The 11,354-nt window shown below is 40.7% G+C and overlaps 1 long non-coding RNA gene across 1 annotated transcript; it reads left to right on the top strand.

Annotated features, from left to right (window-relative positions):
* The first annotated feature begins 1,774 nt into the window (after positions 1 to 1,774).
* LOC136009449 (uncharacterized) lies at positions 1,775 to 10,966 on the top strand. Its single transcript, XR_010610570.1, has 6 exons — positions 1,775 to 1,862; positions 1,995 to 2,175; positions 4,596 to 4,767; positions 6,517 to 6,738; positions 7,978 to 8,073; positions 9,488 to 10,966. It is a non-coding gene; the product is annotated as an uncharacterized LOC136009449 (long non-coding RNA).
* Positions 10,967 to 11,354: the final 388 nt, after the last annotated feature.

Consider the following 11,354-nt stretch of genomic DNA (forward strand, 5'->3'; position numbering starts at 1 on the left):
TTTCCTTCTTCCTTTACTTTGAGCAACCTGATCTAGTGGAAGGTGTCCCTGGCTGTGGCAGGGGGTTGAAACTAGATGGGCTTTAAGGTCCCTTCCAACACAAACCATTCTATGATTCTATGAAGCTGTAAGATTAAAGAATGCCTGTACACATAGAATCATAGAATCATAGAATAGTTAGGGTTGGAAAGGACCTTTTTATCTGTTGAAACACTACTTAAGTCTTGTCAGACCTGCAGTTTGGGCTTTATAAGATGTCCTAAAGCTAGACCAGGCAAGCTGCAAGTTGTCCACACTGCCCCTTAAACACTGTGAGCCCAGAGGTTACTTCAGTGCCCATAGCTGGATGCTGTCAGGCTGGAATCGGTGGAATTGAATGCTCAAGTTGGATCATGACAATTATGCAGTGATAGGGGTGAGTATCCAGGCTACATAGCAGTGACAATGACGAGGGATGAGGCACTGTTGATCTTTTACCTGTGCTCTGCTTTTATCAGTGCTGGAGAGGACTCAGACCCTGAGACTGCTGTTTTGTGGGATGGTTTGTCACAATGACATGAAGTGGAATAAATCTCACCTCACTTTAGGTACCTGCAGTGTGGACTTTTACACAAGCTAACTAGAGAAGACCTTCCTTATACACAGCAGAGAGAAGTGGACACTTTCAGGATATAGTTTATCAACTTCCTTCAGATACGTATGTTGGGGTGAGAGGATCTGCACCCTGGGCTCCCTTCACTGCATCCACATCTAGTCAAATGCAGTCTGTTAAGGTTTACTCTCTACTTCTTTTCACAACCTGAAGTAAGGACACTGCCCAAAACGTGTGCTGAGCTTTTTGTGTGTTGGATAATACAACATGAATCTGCCTGTAAATGTATGGCAGGTTTATGTAGGCAAAATGTGAGGATTTAAAGAAGTGAATCAAAGGGCTGTAACTAAGAGTAACGGGATGATATTAACTGACGCAAGTGGCACAGTGAGTGTCAGGAAATGCTCCTGGGCACTGCAGGGGCCTGGACTGTGGAAGATGCTCTTGGGAATGAACACTACATAATGTGCACTTAACTATATCTAAAAGGCACAAAAGGTCACTCAGTGATGCCCAGACTAGACAATATCACACTTTTTTTACAGCCCTTTATTCTAGGTACTAGGATCTAAATCATTGTTTAAAAACCATTAGACCTAATTCTTCTCTGGGGTAAGTTCTCTGAAGTTCTCAAGGGTAAAAATGAGCCCTCACAAGTAGGAGAGAGCATTGCAACACTAAGAAACAACTGAGATTTTAGTAAGAGATAAATTCAGTTTAGCTTGAGGTAGGAGGTAATTCCATTCTCCCTAGTTTCATGGAAATTGCACTCTAGAAAAACTCCCCTAAAGGATATCCAGTTGCAAATACTATATTAGCAGAAAAAGATACCATTCACTGAGGGCATATATCAAGCTTTTCTCACCTGAGTCTAAACATACAATGAAGAGGAAAGCCAAAAATTTCAAGGAATATATATTATAAATTAAACACCTATTTAAAATATGTGATTTTAAAATGTGTGTAAAGAGTACCATCTTCTTACAACAGCTGCTGAAAGCTCATTTCCTTACATATTTCTATCACTTTTAATTGTTTCAGTCCTTAGATTGATTGGATTTTCAAATCCTGATTTCTTGATATGACTTGGAGTTACACTTTGGAGAACTTTATATTTTTATCCTCATCCTTCATTGTCAAAGACTGTCTTAGACTCTGAAGGGTGCATTCAATCTGGGTTTATGTATTTACATCTTCAGTGCTAACCAGAAGACTGGAGGAGGAGGATCAGCATGCCTTGGAAACAAACAGAAAAAGACATAAGAGTCAGGTAAATAGAGGTGACTCACTAAAGAATGATTTCTCCCGGAATACCAACATTCTGGGTTTTAACCCTGCTTTCTGGAAAGTTCTGAAAAAGGCATCAGCCATTATGTAATTTTATGTTCTTATTCCTGTTTAGAAGCACCAAAACAAGGACAGCAATCTTCATACTAAGAGCAAGTTCAAAGCTTCTCAAACCCATTGAAAAAATCACATGAGATTTCTAAGGAAATTCTGTATGGAATTTGGAACATGCAGGGATTCCGAAGATGTTGGTATGTGATACTTACTGAACTGCACTGAGATCCAGAAGTGTGAAGGTAACTACAGGCACTGGTTCTTCAGCTCTTCAAATGACAATAGCAGCAGGATCAGGCCCTAGCTGAACAGAAACCAGTTCTTCTTAGTCACTGTGAGTCTTTATTGAACAGTTCTAAGAAGAACGATCTTCTCTTACCCTTGTATGAGCAGTAATTCAAGCTGTACTAGTACGTACAGAAGAGAGGTCAAGAGAGAGGTAGTTTGTGGTTGCTCTGCTTGAACAAAACATCCAAATGCTGTCTTCTGGTTAACATGGTGTGTGTGTATTGTGGACCTAGTCTTACAGAAGAACAGCCATACATGTTTGCAGTCTTTTTCGTGCAATGGCCAGCATGGGGACACCTCCAAGACCCATACTATGCTCTTTGCCTGAACACAAAGTGGAGCACTTCCCTGTGATGCTGGTACTGTGGCTGCCACTCCAACTCTGCACTTTGACTTTGCTCTTCCACCTTCTGCACCTGCAGATTTTATCACTGGTTTTTCTCTAAAAGGGCTGACACTCATTGAATAACTTGGCCTCAGTGCGAGACAGAAAACAGGAGAGATTTCTCTAGCAGCAGCACTGGAGAAGGAATCATAGGATCAAATAGGTTGGAAAAGACCATTAAGATCATCAAGTCCAATCAGATCCCGTAATCTTTCCGCTTCCTCCATACATTTGCAAAGCCAAAAGGGAAGTCAATGCAAGTAACCTCCTGCCTTTAGTGCAGCATCTACTGCTTCATTAGTCCAAGCATGCTCCATCCCTCTTCTTTCAGTGCAAACCTGCATTCGCATCCTCCTCTCAGTTTTTTGCCTCCTATTCACATTCATTATTGATACCTCCTATCAATAATTCTTTCTGCTGCTTCAAGAATTTGGCCTGCCTGCCAGATCCAGACTTTCAAGTGCCCTTTCCTTCACCTCATTGTAATTTTAATGTTATATACTCTGCTGTTTTCTTCCCCTTCTTCACAAAGAGAGGGAAAGAAAGAAGTTGGTTCAGAAAACGGCCAAGGGAACAATATCGATGCTTTAAGCAGTCACACACTGTCCTTCAGCCTACTATTCATCTTACAAGCATTTGGTCCCCTGGAAGAGCAGCAAATGCACTGGTTTGATGCCCTGCTCAAACATGGATGCTTTCTTCGAACCACCACCTAAGAGAGGAAAACCTACTTATTTTCTACAGTTATATTTCCTGCAAATAGCTGTATTTGATCTTCAAAAAGATAGTTCTCTTCATCAGTTTTCCCAGCTTTATAATTTGCAGTCGTCAGCCTGTTTTATCTTCCATTTGTCTCTCAAATCAAGTCATGTCTGCTTCTTTTATAATGGCTAAGGTAATATCCTGTTCCTCAAAAGACACAGCGTCATTAGAATAGTTATACCTGAGAACAGGATTACAGCATCTACCCAGAGACAGCCTGAGTTCCCTACAGAAGCAGGATTAGTAAATTATTCTATATTAGATTTGACAATATTGTATAATTGAGGAACCTGAACACAAAGGATTTGGCAATGCAAAAGAGCAGCTCTGTGGAGAAGGACTCAGGGGTGTTGGTTGATGAGAAAATGAACATGAGCCAGCTTCAGTGTGTGCTCGCAGCCAAGAAACCAACTGTGTGCTGGGCTGCATCAAAAGGAGCATGACCAGCAGGTCGAAGGAGGTGATCCTGCCCCTCTACTCTGCTCTTGTGAGACCTCACCTGGAGTATTGTGTGCAGTTCTGGTGTCCTCAACACAAAAAGGACATGGAACTGCTGGAACAAGTCCAGAGGAGGCCACGAGGATGATCAGGGGACTGGAGCACCTCCCGTATGAAGACAGGCTGAGGAAGTTGGGTCTGTTCAGCCTGGAGAAGAGAAGGCTGCGTGGAGATCTCATAGCAGCCTTCCAGTGTCTGAAGGAGGCCTATAGGGATTCTGGGGAGGGGCTCTTCATCAGGGGCTGTAGTGACAGGACAAGGGTTAACGGGTTAAAACTTAAACAGGGGAAGTTTAGATTGGATCTAAGGAAGAAGTTCTTTACTGTGAGGGTGGTGAGGCACTGGAATGGGTTGCCCAAGGAAGTGGCAAATGCTCCATCCCTGGCAGTGTTCAAAGCAAGGTTGGACAGAGCCTTGGGTGGGATGGTTTAGTGTGAGGTGTCCCTGCCCATGACAGGGGTGTTGGAAGTGGATGATCTAAGGTCCTTTGCAACCCTAACTATTCTATAATGATTCTATAATGATGTAAGAATAGTGCAAGCATACACATTTTGAGGTTTTTTCCCCCTTTACATTTGTAATGACTCTGACTCCAGTCTAATACAAGATTCTGTCTCTTGCTCTGTTTCCGCTGTCTGCTTGCTTTGTGAATCTGTTTGGGTCAAAAGCCACAGATGTTATGTTTCCAGAAACCGAATCAACCAATTATGTCATTTCCCATTATTACAGTTATTTAATTGGATAAGAATAACAAGAGAAGAAAAGCAACAGCCAAGCATGATCCAACTTTCATGTTGAGTGGAGTGATCCTGATATATTGCTTCTGCCCATCTCTGCCTGTTCAGGAATTTAGTGACACTGTCAAACCTTTTAAGCTTTGCCAGCCTGGAGCCCACAGAAGGTAAAAGTACTATGGTCACGTGTGGTCGCTGATCCAAACCACACTGTGACTCCATCCACTAACATGAACTTCAGAGCATTTATAGAAAGGCCATAATGTGCTCTTATGTGGTTGCAAGCATTAATTATCCAGGAGCAGAAGTCAGAAGAAATAGGAGAGTATTGTAATGATATTGTAAGTATCTGAATAAAGAACACACTAAGTCAAGTGCTCTTATGTTGTCTGAAAGACCTGCACACATAACACAGTTAAGCAGACATTCTCCAACCTGCAGACAGTGTGCTTACACTGCTGACTGGGTGTCAGCAATATGTGCATCTTTCCACAGTGCATCAAAGAGCCGCAATCAGAGGTGCGAGGGATGCTCAGTACAGCTGAGCTGTCTGTGAGATGCATCTTGTTGACAGTCCCTTCAGCACAGTCTGTACCTGAATCTGGAAAGGAAGACAGTGAATACTGAAGTACACACAGTTTTATGGCTGCTGCAATGCAAGAGGATGGCTTTGAGTGTTTCTACAGCCTGGCCTAGGACCAGGAATGTTTCTGGGACTCAGGCAGGGCAAGCTTTTTGTTTTGCTGTGGCAGAGCTGTCCCTTTATCTCTAAACAAAGGGGCAGGTAATTTACTGTCTGGTCTTAGGTATCACAATTCCATGGTTTCAGGACACCAAGTAATCCTGACTTTTTACTTTCATGAGCAAGGCACAGCATGAGTGTGACTCGATTTGGTGCCTCTGGGTGTATTATAGAATTTATAGATATGGGAACACAAATACAAGGATTTTTGCCTTATCAGGCTGATGTCCTCTATGCTCATACCTTTGGAAGAACTGTGATAATTGAGATAATCCCCATCCCTTAAAGCAGCTTTTTAAGCTGTGATTATTTTGGCAGCACAGCTCAAGTTTTATCACCCACAGAAATGCAGAGGAGGAAAAGGACAAAACATTTCTTTTTGTTCAGCTTTAACCCAAGTAAGCCCAGACCACTGAAAACAAGAAATGTCTCCCTCTGCACAGCCCTCCTCTGATTGCTGTCCAGGCACTCACACTTGATAGGAAGTACCTCTAAGAGTTATTTTATCACTTTTATACGCTTCAGATATGCTCACAAATAAAAGCATCTCTAAAATGCACAATCCTGTGCTCTGCAGATGCAGCAGTGAAGATGTAAGCAGAAACTTCAAAACCAAATCCAGGTGTCAGGACAAGAAACTTGTCCCTAGCCTTTACTTAGATAAATCATAATAACTGAGGTTCATCTTCCTGTATGGAGTCACGTTGCTAACTCAGATGTACAGGAGATCTAAGACTTGCTACTTTCTTTGAATTTCCTGTTTGCTATTTTAAAATCTCTCCTGTCTCTGCTTACTGCTTTTGAGATGTATTCTCTGCCCTGACAATGTGTGGGAAGACTGAGGGTCTAACTCAAGGCTGCAAATTTATTTAGGCACACATATGTCTGGTGTTCTGACTCCAGCTTCAAACTCTACTCTTGTCATCATTAAAATAAATGTTTATATCACCTTCAATTCTGCCTACTATGTGAGTGCCATAGAAGCACACAGTGAAGTATCAGTGTGGTAAGGATTAAAGTGGGAAATTTAGGTGCTGTAATACCCAGCCGTGTTAGAGGAATTACAGCCCTAATGTCAATGTCAGTGTGTGGTGAGTTCAATATCTAAACCCAGGATTCACAAAAAACAATGGTCGAGGCAAGGATGTGTCTTAAACTGTAACTTTTTCTGTAGGTGCTGAACTGTGGAGTACAGAAGTCCTTTAAAAACTGCAAATCAAACTGCAGGCTGTGCTGCGGATTGCCCCTTGTTGGAAGATATCCCACTTTATAGGAAATCCTTATCCCTGCCATGGTGAAGAGTGCGGAAACTTCTTGTAGTTGGAGTACACATAGCTGAGACCTGCGTCCCAGAGCTTGCCTCACCAGCTACTTTCCAGGGCTTCTTGTTAAAAAGGTATTATACCCAGAAGCTATTTGCAGGCACATGAGGGACAATGTGAGTGGGAACTCAAGAGTCTGGATAAATCATGGGTAATAAATCAGGGTAAATCATGCTTGACCAGCCTGATTGCATTCCATGATGAAATGTCTGCCTCTGTGGACATGGGAAGAGTGGGGGATTAAATAACTTGCATTGTCTTTATGAAAGTGCTTAATGCAGTTTCTTTAGTATCCTTGTAGCCATGATGAGAATATATGCACTGGATGGGTACGCTACATGGTATTAAATTAACGGCGTGGTCAGGCTGAAAGGTAGGACCCTGGGAACTACCGACCTATTCAGCCTTACCTCTGTGCCTGGTAAGATCATGGAGCAGATCCATAGTTGCCTTGACATAGCTTCCAGGATGACAGGGAGGTATTTAGGGGCAGTCAACACGGCTTCAACAAGGGCAAGTCCTGCCTGACCAACCTAGTGGCCTTCTATGATGGAGTGACTATATAAGTGGACAAGGGAAGAGCTACAGATGTCACCTATCTGGACTACTGTAAAGCCTTTGACATAGTCATCCACAGCATCCTTCTCTTTGAGTTGATTGGGTGGTTGAATACAGAAGGCAGTGGTCAACAAGTCAATTTCAGATGGACAAACAATGTCTCTCATGGGTCCATATTGGGACAAGTGCTGTATGGTATCTTCATCTTCATTAACAACATGAACAGTAGGGTCAATGCACCCTCAGCACATTTGCAGACAATATTAAGCTATGTGGTACAGTTGACACACCTGAGGGACAGGATGCCATTCAGAGTGACCTGTGCAAACTTGATAAATGGGCTTACATGAACCTCATGAGGTTTAACAAGGCCAAGTGCAAGGCCCTGCACATGGGGCAGGCCAATCCCAGTATCAATACAGGTGGAGAATAAACAGATTGGGAGCAGCTCTGCAGAGAAGGACTTGGGGATGAAAAGCTGGATATGACCCAGCAATGTATGCCAGCTGGAAGAAACCATATTTTATGAGGACTCTGGTTTCAGGAATACTGTGGATAATCCTAATGCTTCTTAGGGATCATAAGCTGAGAAAAGGCTTAGTTTCTGGATCCCAGACAGGCACAGAATTAGCTCGCATCAGCTCACTCAGCTCTCTCAAGACACACATTTCATGGGAGACTTCAGGCTTTTGAGAAAGTTTCAGAAATAAGTTTGGAGTTTAAGGCCAGGATGGCAAAATCCCTCTTTTTTTTAGACCTGGAGCACCGTGTCCACCTCTTCCTAACGCAGTACTACTGTATTTATTTATCCAGAGAGCATTGTTTCTGTTATGCTTCAGCGAAGATAAACAGTAAGTAGTTGGCTGGTAAGATACATGTGAGGTTCTGCACTGAGTCACTTTGGCTTGACGTAATCAACAAGAAAATAACAGAAACCAGAATCACTGTCATATTGTAAGACTGAATCTGTGTGGGCATTTGGAAGAAAAGTCTTAATCAGTATTTTAACCTCTCTATCCTCTTGGCTTTTTTGTTTATCTGAGCTTTTCCTTCCTTCGTTTCTGTCTAGTGGTTGAGTTCTGTTGTTTTTTAGGTTTGCTGTTTTTCCCCATCACTCTATCTTATCGTTCCACCACTTGCCTTGCCACATGAATTATTAATACTGTTTTTATGCTAAATGTCCCTGCCTCAAACATAATTTGACCTTACTTACTGAATGAGTAACTGTGCAAACCCCGCAGGACATATTATCCACACTGTGTCTATGAAACATTATTTCTTCCTTTTGTCTGACTTAGCCAAAATTCAGACCACTTTGAACACAGTCACATGGTGCTTTTCCCCCCATGATTAGCTCTTTTTCATTAGGGAATAAGAAAGGAAAAATAAACCACTAAACTTTCTGGAAGGTAATTACATTTTTGCGTGCCAGTGGTCGTCCCTGTATTTTCATATTGTCGTCTATCCTTGAGCTCACAGAGACTGTGAAGAAACTAAAACTTGCTTTATAGTACATTAAAAAACTCGATCATCAAGAAATGTTCAGTGCAGCTTTCAAATGTGGTTTAGGAAGGAGCTGTAGCTTGTGTTCACTTCAGGATAATTGGAAAATGCCTCAGTTTATCATATTAGCTCTCTATTCAGCAAAATGTGTTCTTATAACTTTCCCAGCCTACTAATTTTAAGCCTGTACTGTGCTCAGCAGGAGCCATTTTAAACACCTGATGTCTCAGTCATAATGGCCACCATCTTTCCTTAGGGAGTTTGGTTTCATTTCCATGGAAGACTTGAAAGGTAATTCCAAAGTCTTTACTGAAAAGATGTATGTTTACCAACGATCTTGTTCACTTCCAGCAAGAATAACAGTAGATGTCAGACATCCTGAAAAACAAATGTTTGCTAACAAAAATCCATTATGGAATTAATAGTTAACAAGCAACATAAAATATTCATCAAATTAATAATTAGCAATATGATTATTCTGATGACAATTGAAATATCTTTTCTAAACCCTGATATACTCTTTCTTCAATAGTATTCTATGACAAGGAGTTTCATAGTCCAACTAGGAATGCATTTCATTTTTGGAGTAGTATTTTCTCCTCCCATTTCAACTCTCCTGTCTGTTCCTGAACTATTTATTGTGCCTCCCTTGTAAACTTGCTCCCCAGACTAAAACCAAAACACAGCACCATAGCAGCTACTAAGAAGAAAAATACCTGTGCTAGCTGAAAGCAGCACATAACCAAATCCCATCCTTTGCAGTTTTCATTATGTGAGATACTCCTTCCTTATTGCATTATTGCCATCAACATCTGGAATCCCACAGAACTGTTTTTTGTGAAACAGTGAGCAGCACTGCAGACAGCATAAGCCCATCGCTCCAGGTGAGTTTACAGTCACTAGCTCTTAGTCCATCGTTCAACCATTTTTGATTGAAGAGTGTGCATATAACTCACGTTCAATAACTTCCATTCACTGTGCCTTCAGAAGAGAAACAGTAGACAGACTACATCTCAATCCTTTCTGCCTGAATGCAAGTTCGTAATGCAAGAAGAAATGAAGAAATAAATTTGAATGTAGACCAAATCCTTCTTGAAATCTGTCCTGTGACAGGTAGGAGAACTCTGTCAATCTGAGTTGTCTTTAGATATTGCTATTGGGATTTTTATTTGCTTACAGAACCTCTGCTTAGCAGCATGTGATTTCTCATTGTCTTGTCTCATTCAAACCCACTTAATTAGGGCCCCCCCTCCATCTACAACCCAGAGAATATACATTTGTGTATGCCCTTTTGGATGTTGCCTAAGCACTTAAAAGGGGATCATCATATTCTCTATACGGCTTAGTTTCTACTGACATGATATACATTATTTATACGTAACTAAGGAGTCACATTGTTTCAGTCATATCCTTAGATGAAAAAAAAAAACTAGTCTTAACTGCAAAACTACAAATACAAATAATATTTATAATTACTAGATTACCCAAATAATAAATATTGGGTAATTATCTTCAGGACTAATTGTTAAAAGTCAGTCAGAATGTCATTTATTTGCTACCATTTTGACAAAGTTAGCTTTCTCTTTCTTATTATTCTCCATTTGAATAACCTACTAGCTAGAATTTAATTGTACCTTCACCAATTTTGAGGTTTTCACTGGTAATCAAAGTTTGTTTAGCCTCTGTTATCTGGCTCTGACACTTGCTTTACATTGCTTTCATAAGTGTTGCATACTGCAGTCTTATCAGAATATATTCATTGCAAGAAATATAATAGAGTTTTTCTTAATAGACACCTTCAGTGTATAAATGATTTCTGAATGCCTTAAAACTTAGCAAATTTTAACTTCTATTTCTGCCTTTGCACATACCAAATCAGAAGGAAAAAGATAGAACCAGGGCAATGATTACCATCACAACTTTTACAGTAGATGCTTAAATCAAGTCAATTAATTTAAATGTCAGTGTCAGCTTATTGTCGGGTTATGTTCTTAAGAATTTTATTTAATTTTTTTCTTCTTCAAATGTCAGTCTGGCAATAGAATTGATGTAAAACATTAAATTATGCACCCGAATCTTCATCACAAGATAAACCTCTGGCGAGGAGTGCATTGAAACTGTGAACCAAATAAACTCCATATTTGAGAGCGTTTCCTTCCTCTGGTACTGGCATTTCAAACATCTATGTTGGCACTGCAAGCCTGTACAGGTTGAAAACTATTTGGGCATACGTATTTGCATGGGTGGATTGTCAACACATGTTGGAGATGAGCCAAATGTCTTAAATTTCCTTTTTTTTTCTGTCTTTATTTCTCTAAAAAAAGAAGGAGAAAAATACCAGGACACAAAAGAGCTTGAAAATCAGCAGTGCCTTTTTAGTCATCTTAATATCTATTAGTTTTAGTAATGAAAAGTGTATCTCTTAAAGCATATTGAAGTGAAATGGGCAAATCCATGCCATCCACAGTTCATTGACATTGGTAAAGCTGTATCCACTGATACGAGGGGCTTGATTCTAGATATAAGGAGTAGATGTATTATTATCCAGTGTAGTAGCTGTAGTATTATTACGGCTGTTATTATGTTGCACTTATATCAAATATCACTGATACGTGACTGCCGGTTCCCC

This window comes from Lathamus discolor, chromosome 2, assembly GCF_037157495.1.
Source record: "Lathamus discolor isolate bLatDis1 chromosome 2, bLatDis1.hap1, whole genome shotgun sequence".
NCBI lineage: Eukaryota > Metazoa > Chordata > Aves > Psittaciformes > Psittacidae > Lathamus > Lathamus discolor.